Here is a 12,470-nt window from a genome sequence, read left to right as displayed (position 1 = left end):
CAGGTAAATTTCCACACTTCTGTGTCTTCATAAATGTAGCTTAAGATATTTTTTTGACTCACTGACTGATTATATAAATAGACTAATTTTAATGGTCCTTTAAATAAGTAATAGCTAGGGGTTTATTTCTACGAGATGTATATTCCTTGCCCAGATGCTGTTGATTCTTTACTAATTTGCATGGAAGTGACAAGCGCTGTTTGTGTTTGTCAGCCCCAAATAGCCAGAAAACAAGGGTTTGAGTGTATTTTTATTAAAAGAGGATGCCTTTAATAAAAGTACATTTTTTTCAGAAAAAAATGATGCTTGTGAGATTTAATAAAAGAACACTGTGAAACTGTGTCTGGGAGATGATTAATGCAAACCCTAAGGCTTATTTCTGTATGTTAAAAGTAAAACATATTTCTTCAAAATGCATTGTTTTGTCTTGGTGGTGGTAGGGAGATGATCCACAAAGTGGTTGTTGGTAATAAAATGGGACTTCATTTTTTGTTGAAGCAACTTGAAATGAAAGAAATTTGAAGCTTACAAGAAGTGCTTTATGTAATCGAATTTGAGAGATTCTGTTTATTCCTGTATGACAACATCATCCATGTACTCGGAGTTCATGGAGCTGTATGTTTGTCTCATAATGGCATGACCAGATTTGTTACGCTAAGTTTTCCAAGGTCATTCAGCAAGTGACTGCAAGTTTAAGAGTTGCAAAAAGCAATGTGTAATTTCAAAAGTAATTTTTGTATATGGGTATATCTGGATATTATGAGTAATCTGTGCACTTGTGAATGATTTGCTACGGCTTACACTGTTTTAAAGATGATGAAAAATGTCTACATGCTTATAAAAGGAGGGCATGCTGGTTTGTTAGGGTTTTTTACTGACACTCTTACTGTGATTATTTAATATATAATGTATTTTCAGTGGTGGTGTGGAGCCTAGACATACGTATCTTTGTGCTGAGATCTATATTTGAGGGATATGTAAAATAATATAGGGTTTTTCTAAAGCAAAAAAACCCAGCAAAAATTCCCACAGTATGTTCCAATCTCTGCTATTATTTAAGCAGTAGCGTTTTACCCTGCTTCTAAGACATGGTATTTATTCTGTTGTATTAAAATAGATTTTCTTTTTGTTGGGGGTGATGTGTGTAGAAATCCATCCAGTGGAAAAAATGCAGTTAATTATAATTACTGTACTGTCTGCCTCTGGCTAGAACAGTTTGTGTCCACAGGGTATCATGTCCTTTACATACAGAGCAGAACTATATATATTGTGTAATGCTATTCACTCTCACTTTGAAACAGGTGGCTGCTGACTGTATCTTGTGTTTTTTATCTCACTTTATACACTGGCAGACAATATCAAAAGATGCAATTGATGTAGCTGGCCTGAAATGTTGAACATCATGAACCATGCAATTCTGCAGTAAAATATAAGTGTGACTATTTTTGTAACTTGCATTGAGGATTTTATCACTTTAGGTTTCTGATAAGATTTGTTTTTCCCCCAAGCTTTTCTCTGTATTCAGGATGGCTAGAATTTTGTATGTACTGGTGTGTGCTTTGAACATACCATACCAATGCATGTTACAGATACACTTTCTTTCATGAGTTTTGGATGAAAGCAGAAAATGAGTATCTTGAAATCGGCCAGATTATTTTTCAGAATAAAATTTAAATGAATCTGTGGCTTTCTAGTATATTCCTTTCCTGTTTTTTCACTTCAAAAGGGTCTAAATTTCATATAGGTGTTTGTTTCTGGAAGCTGTAATAGAAGTAAACTCCTTGTATTGTAAAACTAGAAAACTGAATGTTGGTGAAACCCACTAGCTGTCCTACTCTGTCCTATATATCAACACAGATGAAATAATGAGTTTCCTTGACTCGGAAGTGAAGATAAATGAAGTGGGGAAAAATCATAATTTCTCTGTGATCTTTCAACACTCCTGGTTTACGTTGTAGCTAGAACTCAATGAAATATTTAAAGTGGGTTCCAGCCAGTTTGGATAAGAATGAAAATGCATGCAAAAATTCCATAAATTTAAGCCACCCCGTCTTATTCTTGTTCTTAATTAGTCATTTCAGGTTCTCTAACTCCCCAGGGAAATTTTAGTTTATTCTGCTGAGTATTTGTAAAATTAATTAGGCTTTTATGATTTGACCTTCTTTGTTGAAATTCAGTTAACTGAAGCTGTCATGAGTAATTATGGATGTAGATATGTAAGAAGCAAAGAAAAAGCATTTAATCTTTGCCACTTTATTGTTGGATGTTTTACCTCTATCAAAAGCAGAAGATACTTTGTTTTGATTTATGTTGTGTAGTTTGCTGTATGATAAAAATTCAGGCAGCATTAAGACTTTCAAAGCAGGTTTTATTCAAGCTCTAGAGGAAAAAGAGAATACAGGGAAGCATGAATTTCAAAGAATCGAAGACCGACTTTCTTCATCTACCCAAATGTTAAAGCCTAATTCAATGTTGGTGTGATACAAAAAATCCTGCCAAAGTTGTGCTCTGTGTTGCAATGTCAGATCAGGATGAAAATAAGAATCCTTCTTGGGAAATTTTAGTTCAATGTAAAAAAGTAATGTGAACCCAGTCAGCTAGCTGAGGAAATGTCTTCTAAAATAAAGTGTAAATTCATTGTAACTTCCTATTGTAGATCTCCTGTATTTCTGATGCTTTGCCATTCTGTATTTTGATTATTTTTAATAAGAGTTTTCAGGTTTTTTTGCCAGAACTGTGCGAGTGGAAAGATGTTGCTTCAGTCCATGCACATCATAACTTATTGCAAGGCTGTTTACTTTTGTATTACATTAAAATTTGTGGGGTACTGTAATTGTGCTACTTCTTTCAGAATCATCTATGTTGTAAACACCTGTGAATTATGCCTTTGTTTATTCATTTACTCATCAATCCCTGGTCAGGACAGAGCAAAAGATGATCCCTCCACTAAAGACATTTTGAGATTGTCCTGGTTTTGGCTGGGATAGAGTTAATTTTCATCCTAGTAGCAGGCATAGTGCTGTGTTTTGGATTTTGGATGAGAAGAATGCTGATAACACACTGATGTTTTAGTTGTTGCTAAGTACTGCTTATGCTAGTCAAGGACTTTTCAGCTTCCCATGCTCTGCCAGGTGCACAAGAAACTGGGAGGGGGCACAGCCAGAATAGTTGATCCAAACTGACCAAAGGGCTATTCCATACCATATGACGTCATGCTCAGTATAGAAACTGGGGGGGTTGGCCGAGGAGCAGCAATCGCTGCTTGGGAGCTGTCTGGGTATTGGTTGGCGGGTGGTGAGCAATTGCATTGTGCATCACTTGCTTTGTATATTATTATTACTATTATATTGTTATTATTATTATTATTACTACTACTATCTTTATTTTATTTCGGTTATTAAACTGTTCTTATCTCAACCCAGGAGTGTTTCTCACTCTCACTCTTCCGATTCTCTCCCCCATCCCATCGGGGCAGGGGGAGTGAGCGAGCGGCTGCGTGGTGCTTAGTTGCTGGCTGGGGCTAAACCATGACAGAGATGTTGGATGAATGTAGTAACATAATGTGGATGCATTTTCATTGCTGGTTTTAATTAGTTAAGATACTACAGTGTCTCCTGAAAATCTGATAAATTTGAACAAGAACTCAAGGCTTTAAAGAGATCTTGAGCTATTATTTGTGACTAAGAGTGAAGGTAGCTGTGAGGACTCCATGACTGTAAGATGGATACCACATCACTGACTTAAAATGTAGTGTTTCAGTGTTACCTATTTTCACCTGGCATTCATTTCTGGAGCAGATTTCAATGCCTTGTGGGTGATCTTACCCATTTTGTTAACCCTAAACTGCTTTCTATTTAGAGGAAAGCTTTTGCGTGTGCCTTCTCTTTTAAGTAGAGCATTCTGTGACCTCTTCTCTTACACATCTTGTGGTTTCAGCTTGGATGAATTTGCCTCAGAATAATCCTATTTGTGTGATCTACTCAGGGAATGTTTTCATTCTGTGCTCAAAAGATGATCAAATGAGTGAGTCAGTAGGGTGCATAGTACAAAGCAACATCCTTAGAGTACATAAAAACAGGAAAAAGGCTAATTTCATGGTTGATGTAGTAGAATAGCAGAAGTAATGAAGTCTAGTTACAGAAAGATTTGGGATTTCAAAATACTTTATGTAGTTCTTCATTTTGTGAAAAGTATCACATTAATTTTTAGTAGACTATCTCATGTCCATGCCTGTCTTCCTTTGTAAAGATTAGCCTTGTTAAGCTGGTGGATGTGTGTACAATGTATGCTTGAGTCAAAGAGGTTAAACTGTCCTAATTCCAACCTCATTACAATGTTTATCCTGTACTGCTAGCCTTTGGATGCACCATAAGTGGACTCGAACTATTGTGCATTTCCCTTTCCATTGTGGACTTCGTGGGGTGGGGGAGAAAAAAAGGGTGCCATGTGGTAAGGTTTGTGTGTTGTGGACCTGATTGTAACGCTTACAGAAAGTGGATAGTTCCCCAATCAAACTTAATTCAGTGTATCAACATAAGACATACCATACGAGCTGTTGCTTTAGTTCCTAAATATAAAGCTTGTTTTGGCTGACACTTGGTAAGGTGTATGAACTCCTCAGAAAAGGATGAATTATCCCTAACAGTCACATGAAAAGAAGGAAGGTCAAAGTGTATTGAATTAGAAAACATGAGCATGTGTGGTCTTCCCATGTCGTCTTACAGTCTGCCCATTTGAACATTTCTGATGTACTTTGAAAGGTGTGGGAGCTGTCCTTCAGTAGTTGTACAGCTCCTATAGCTGTTAGCCTGAATGCTTATTGAACAGCAGCTCTGTAACACAGAGAAACCTCACTTAGGTGAAATAAATGTAGTATGCACCAAAGAATGAGTCTGAACTACTTTGGAGGCATTGTACTTCAAAGGTCCTGCAGGCTAACGCATTCAGGCTGAGATGTGCTGCATAGACCGAATAAGTAAAAAGATTCTTGGAATGAGAGAGGCTAAACAGCTGGCGATAAGATATAAATTAATGGGTTTAAATTGGAGTGAGGGTACACATTGGGAAGCACCCTTAAACACTGAGGGTAGTGAGACCTTGCAGTGCTTACCCACAAAGACTGTAGGATCTCCATTTCTGCAAGTGATTAAGAATAAGAAAATATTCATTTAGGAGCTATATAGATGTGAATGATTCTCCTCTGGGGGGATGTATGAACTAAATGATCTCATGTAGACCCTTCCCTGCCCAATTTACCATAACTCTTCCTGTATAACCTAGGGTGACTGGCCACTGGACACATATGTCCTCAAAACCCAGAAATTTCTCTGTCCCAATGTGTCATGTGAAACACCAAGACAGACATCTCAGCTGTGTCGATCTTTGCTTCTGTTGCTCAAAGCACTTTTTAGTCACCTGTTCTTTAGTAGGACACTGAAGATGACTGCAAGAATTAGTATTAAAAAGTTGTTTGAAATGCCTTGTTCTGAATTTTGTATAAAATCTCTTTTAATTAAAAAAAAAAAAAAAAAAGTGGGTGAATACAAGGTGCCCAGATACTGTGTGGCCATATTACTTGGCGAAAAAAACAATACCAAATTTTGACCATAACTACATACTTTTTGTAATTAATATCCTTTTGTCTGTCAGCCACAAAAGCTTAGAGTTTAGTTTAATGAAATACAAAGATCTATGAACACTTAAGGAAATGTTTAATTTAGTCTCTTTTGTTTCGCGTTATGTTTTTATTCTTAATGCATCTGCAGCAACCGAGTTTGCAGGTAACTGCAGCCAAGGCTCCAGGTAGTAAAATGTCTTGATACTGAAAATTAGCCAAATGATGTTTTAAGGTATCTAGTACCAAATAAGTGGCAGTGTTTTCTCATCTAACCTCTGTGAGAAACAGAACCATGCCCGATCTTTTCTTTAATTTGTGAAGTACAAGCAGTATTTCACTGTATTCTGAAACATACTGTCTTATCAGTGTGCTTACATCTTAGTGTAAATCATGATTGTATCATGGTATGTTATAAATTTGTAATATCAGTGATCATTAGGCGTGGAGACTGTTGGTAATTTGTGGACTGGCCTTTCCTGTGCAGTTAGTCCATCTGCTCCAGGCCAAGAACCTAATGATGGTTGTTGTCAACTGGCTGTTTATACGAGTTTTCAGCAGTGCATACCCACTGAGTATCTCCACTGTATCACAATACAGACTTTTTTGAAAGTTTAGAGTTGTGCTGGTATTTAAAGTATCTGCTATTTTATACAAAAATAAAAAAAGAAAAATAATCTCTAATGGCCCAAATCCCTATTGTGCCTGTGTATTGGTCTAAGTGAATTTAATTTCCTTAACATGTTCTAAAGTATCGCCATTGCATATCTAAGGCATTGGGGGAGAGGAGTTGTGCTTTTTCTGAATCGGGAGTGATTCTTGTATTGAGGAAACCTAGAAAAACTCACCCTCATGCTCTAATGGACCTAATCTGGACATTTGGTTAGCCTGTACTCTGACCCTTCTTAGGATGCATGTCTAGATGCAGCCAGAGTGGTCTTCCCACTTGCAGGTGGTTTTGTTCTTGGGTTGTTTGTTTTAAAAAAGAAGACAAAGGCATGACTTTGATTTCTGCTATGAACTTTTTTTCCCCCTCTGGAATTTAATAAACTCAGGATTTTGAGGTGCTAAGACATATGGAGCCCTTAAGGCTTGACATCTGAACAGCTACTGCTACTTTTTTAGTACAACAGATCTTTCATTGTTTCTTTTCATAATAAAGATGCCAATAACGAACCAAGTTATTTTATGCACATTGTTCTTGGTGCTGTGTATGTATTCTCTATTCCCCCACATTTTTTTGTCTTATGATATATTGTTACATGTTTTGAGAATGTTAGAATTATGCAGTTAATCATGTTACAATATATGAGAATAAAAGTCTATAGTAGATGTAAATTCTAAACCTGTTTCAGAATATGATAGTTTGTTGTTTCTGATAAAATTATATTAAAATCTCTCATAGAACACCAACCTGAATTCAGCATTAATGCACCTTTACTGAGTTGCTTTATTGTACTGAGCAAAAGAGGACATGACAAAAAATAGAGGAAATAATACATTAAATTTTTTTTGTATGTTGTGTGAGTCAGTCCATAGGTTTCACTGACTTTTAGACACTTAGTGTTTGCCAGGATTTTAAAGTATTTTGCATTTTATCTATCTAGAGAAATACAGGATTTACCTAGTTACCCATAAGAAAGAACAAAATGAGGATTGACCCAATGTATTCAGAGAGGCATGCAAAGCATAAGATTACTAGCACTAGTTGTAATTGCAATGGATGCTTTTATTACAGTGGTGCTAAAGCTTTGCCTGGGATTGCATTTATCACAGGGTTCAAAGGACTGTAAGAGACAGGATGTGTGAACTTTCTTGCTGGACACTCATACAGTGTGCTCATGGGTCTTGAGTGTTTTCTGACTGTACTTTCCTAAAGGAGGACAGTCCATTTGCTTACTCTGCTGTAGCAGAGGCAATAAGTTTATAGATTCATGGCACACATTAAGGAAACTTGATCACATGTGCAGTGACTTGGAGATCTCCTCTGTAAAAGTCTCAGTCCAAATAGCAAATGTCTGAATCCTGTTCTGCTTCCTTAAAGATGAGTTGTTAAATTAATTATTTTTCAGTGCTCAATTTGCTGCATCTTAGGAAAAATGTCTTCCCTGAAAGGGTTGTCAAGCATTGGAACAGGCTGCCCAGGGAAGTGGCTGAGTCCCCATCTCTGGAGGTATTTAAAAGACCTGTAGATGTGGTGCTTGGGGACATGCTGTAGTGGTGGACTTGGCAGTGTTAGGTTAGCGGTTGGACTTGGTGATCTTCAAAGTCTTTTCAAACCTAAACAATTCTATGATAATAGCAGGCAAGGGGAGTGCTGTCCTGGCAAGGCATAACTTAAGGTAGGACAGTCCTTGTGGCTGCCTGAGGTGAAGCCAGGCTTCAGCCAGCTGTGATTTCACTGCTGGGAAAGGGGAAAAGTCGTTAACTTCCTTGGAATGGACACGTTCCCATGTGCTATCCTGATAATTAAGGACAAAGATGTTATACCAGGTATTTAATAAAAATTCCTCCTCATGGCAAAACTTTTTGTATTTATTGAATAGGTGTACATTTATGAAAAATTACAGTCTTAAACTTGCGGCTTCTGTTTTTGAAAGTTTTGGCAACAGTGTGCTGCCAGTAACTGCACTTACCCAGCTGCCTAGCTTCCCTTGCAAAGGGTAAGGTGTTGCTGCTTTTTCCTAAAGGAATTAGGTTGTGTTGTATTAGTTTATGCATCCTTCTTAGCTGTGCTGCTATTGGAATTACCAAGTGTGCACCCCAGTGTTACTCAGCCAAAGCTTGTAGTGCCATCTACTTGATAACAGTGACAGATCCTAAATTTAGGAGCTAAAGCAGACTCTAGTCAGAGTGAGACAGAGAAAGATTGTTAGGATAAGGATCTTGGCAGATTCATTGCAGGTTTGCTTTCTGGGCTGTAAGCCTTGCATTTGATGACTTCAAATTTGGCAGATGACATTTATAGAAGCACTGAAAATCAGAGTAAAGTAGTGTGACTGATGATCCAACCCGAGGCTTTGGGGGAAGGCAGCAGGACCATTTGAAAGCAAGCCGTATGCTGCTACTGTGACTCTGCACACCCCTGTGTGTGCTCTGCACACCTCTCTCCTGAAACATCATTATTTCAGTGTCACCTGGTGAAAGCAAATTAAGCTGGGTTACTCTCAGATTCCCAGCACAACTCTTCCCTTTAGTAGGTGCATGATGATCACTTGATAAGACTTGTCGTGCCAGTTGGCTGTCATGTGGGTAAAAGTTACTCTCAGCAAAATTAACTTCAGTGTAATTTATTTAAATCATCATAGTCTTATGGGATTTAAAAACAAAACAAACAAAAACTCCATAAAAACGTCCTGAATATTTTTTTTTTTTCTGCATGAAGGGTATTTTTGCCATCTTAAACCACATTAAGTTCAAACAGCTGGTAGTAGTTATAAATCTAGTGGCATTATCCTACCTTTGGGTGATAGCTGGTGATGAACGCTGCCAGGGCACTGCAATAGAGCAGTCTCATGATGTCCGGCCAGCTATTTGGGAAGCAAGTTATGCTTTGCTTTTTTTCACGAGCCTGTTAGTAGCTCTGTTTTTTCAAAGGTGCTTACAGCCCGCTGATTAGAGTAGGAGTTATGGGTGGTCTATACTTGTTTCGTTTGGACTATAAGAAATCTGTCTGTCCTGTAGAGCATCTAAGTAGTATCTGGGTTAATTTTGTATATATTAAGTTACTGGTTACTCTAAAATAGGAAACTTTCTGTTTTTAAAACATTGAGTTAAATAAACTTATTTTTCCCTACTTGGAGATCCTTTGAAGAATCTTGTGAATTACAAACCATAGTTTGGGGCACAGTCTCAAAGATCACAAGTTGTGTTTTTGAGTACCACATCACTGTAGCACTTGAATATTTTTCTGATGCTTGAGAGGAAATGGAGTACAGCCTTTAATTCTCCATTTATAACTGATATATTTAAAAGGAGAGTTTCACTCAGAAAAGCTGGTGTGATAGAAGTCCAACCAGTGCATCAAAACAGCTGAGCCACTGTAAGACCGTAGGAACTGATCAATTAAATTTTGCCTCTTGATTTGGGAGGGCTTGGTACAGCATTGCTGCACATGTCATGCAGAAGATCTGAGCTCAAGCTGGCTGTCTTTTCCTGGTTCTGGATATACTCTCTCTTGCACTCAAGAAGCTTGCATGTTCAAAATTCAGAAAAAAATCTACAACAGATTGTGTCAAGCTTTGATTTGGCCTACGTAGTGCTTTAGTGTTTTTCAGTCAGATGTGTTTTTCTCACTGGGAGACAGACACTGGCAGTGACACAGCAGCTATTCGTGCAAGACATCAAGAAACCAGGACCTGCTGGGGAGCATCTTGCCCTTCTCTTGTGTTAGGAGCTGAGTGGGAGGGTCTGCATCTCAGTGGTTTTCTTATGCTTTTTCTGACTGGGATGGACCTTCAGCTGCCTAAACGAGATCTGAAGAACTTCAGAGTGAGATATTACGTGACTGATTCTATTCTTGTTTTTGCTTTGATACTAAGGTTTTTTTCAGACATAAGCCCGTCATTACAAAGGGACAGGGTGGAAGGGGGTTGTAAGAGATCTATTGTACTTGCTGCAGCCTGGAAATGAAGATTTGGGAAATGTTTTCCTTGCTTCTGGGACAGTAGGTGGAGCTGTTTATTACACACTTGAAACCTGATCTTTTAAAAATGAAAAATTCAAAAATGTGGTTGAGAAATAGTTTCCATTTGCACTGATGGAGTGCCATATCCTAGCATTCCTCAGATGCTAATTCCTTAAAGATCTATCAGTTTAGAAAGAAGATGTGAGTAAACTGGTTTCGTAAAAAAAAAAAACAAACAAAAAAACCCCAAACCAAAACAAACAAAAAAAACCACCACAAAACTTACAACTTCTTGGATGATGCTTTATTTGGCCAGTCTTTATTCTGGCATTCATGTAATTTTCCATACTGATCAAATGGAGCAGTTCTGCCCTGCTGTGCTGCATGTGACTCTTCTAGTTTTCTGCCTTCTTTTTGTAAGATTACACAGTCGTTCACAATTAAAACATCTAGATTTCTGATATGATACATTTTGTTATCATAGAAGAATTTTATATTGGTTCTATCACAGTGCTAGGGTGGTTAATTTACCTTTTTTGTTTGCTTTACCATTATAAGTGAATTTTTAAACAGAGTCCTTTTGAGGAAGATATGGAAACCATCATTCTTCTCAGTACCTCTGTTTTGCAAAAGTGATGGAAGTTGATAATTCCTGCACAGAACAAATAGAGATCCAAGTAACAACAAAACTACCTGTAGGCTTGCTTGCCAAGTGTTCCTTGGCATACGGGGGCTCACTTTGATTGGCATGAGATGGAGGAGCTTAGGCTCAGGAAGGATAGACCTGTTTGTATTTTAACCTTGCTTTTCAGTTTTTTGTCTGAATGAAGATCAGGTAGATCCAAGGTGGTCTGAGGGTTTTCTCTGAGAACTAGCATCGCTTGAAAAAGGCTCCCGGCTTCTTCCCTGTTTGAGCTGCTGTGTGCACTGTAGGGCCGTTGGAGGTTTTCTAGGAGAGCTTTCTCAATCCCTTCTGGTGGTGAAATCTCCTATAGCATTACAGTAAATCTGTCCAAAATGTAACGGATTGGCTTAATGGAAACTGATACTGTAACTGAATTTACATTGACTACTTTGACAATTAGATTAAATTAAATGTTTATGTTGCCTACTTGCAAGCTCAAAAAGCAGAGTAAATGTTACTGAATTAAGTCATAGAATACTTAGTAGTAATATATTTTCTTGCTCTTTTCTTTTGCTAATGAAAGCCAATAAAATGGTAACTGCAGTATCTTTTGCCAATCTGTGCTTAATGATAACCTCTGATATAAATGAACTTCTTCAATACAACAGCCTTCTTTCCAGTGTTGGCAGGTGAGAAGATTCATAAAGTAAGCATATAATTTAATTTTCTGCAGCAGGTAATGTAGCAGAACATTACAGTGCACAAGCAAAGTATTACTTGCAGTCTTTATTTTCTTGGTGTTGTACGGTACCTCAGTTAATAAGGTTTATTGGTGAAATAATCAGGTTTACGGGAGAAATAATAAACAATAAACAGCAGTATGTCATTTGCAGAACCCCTGGGTTCTTTCTTAGTTAATTGTATACTCAGTAAAACTATTCTTGGAAACCAGAGGGATCTGCTTTTACAGTATTGCATAACTACAGGCTGAAGTCAGGAATCTGAAGCTTAAAAAAAAAAATAGCAGCAGCAGCTCAGCATCTCATTTTAAACAATCTGAAATTGCCTAATGACTTCTAAGGTGAATTACTCAGTAATGAAAAAATAGCAGCACATCATTCATTATTGCTGTTATTCATCTTATCATCAGCTCTGGAAGACTTCAGGATGTTGCATGAATATAAGGTCATATTTTATTCCAGTGATTTGAAACCTCCTGTGTAGGTAGGTGGTGGTGCCCTTCTGCAAGTCAGTGATAGTAGATTACTTATTTCTGAAATACTTTTGGTGTTTTATTGGAATGTGATTATTTTCATAGAAGAAGAATTTCCTGCAGGCATATCGCCTTTGATTTTGAAAATCTGAACAAAACATTTGGCCACAGCTTCAGTAGTTTATACTTTTACAAGGAAAACAAATTGAGCTGCTTTATGGAGAAAGCCTTGGAAAAAATTGTTAGAACCAAACCAATTCAGTCATGTTCGCTGAATTTGCAGAAAAGCTGAAACGATGCTTTGGAGGTATAAACTATCCCATTTGTATCAATTCAGATGGCAATAAGGATGCTGTTAGTGTTAACTGTTTTTTTGGTCATCAAAATGTGT

General features: G+C 37.5%; 1 protein-coding gene across 1 annotated transcript in view; it reads left to right on the top strand.

Moving 5' to 3' along the window:
• MYRIP (myosin VIIA and Rab interacting protein) overlaps positions 1–12,470 on the top strand; it is a 225,131-nt gene that overhangs the window by 58,001 nt on the left and 154,660 nt on the right.

The sequence above is a fragment of the Pelecanus crispus genome, chromosome 2 (assembly GCF_030463565.1).
Source record: "Pelecanus crispus isolate bPelCri1 chromosome 2, bPelCri1.pri, whole genome shotgun sequence".
Taxonomy (NCBI): domain Eukaryota; kingdom Metazoa; phylum Chordata; class Aves; order Pelecaniformes; family Pelecanidae; genus Pelecanus; species Pelecanus crispus.
This window is presented reverse-complemented; position numbering and strand designations above follow the sequence as displayed.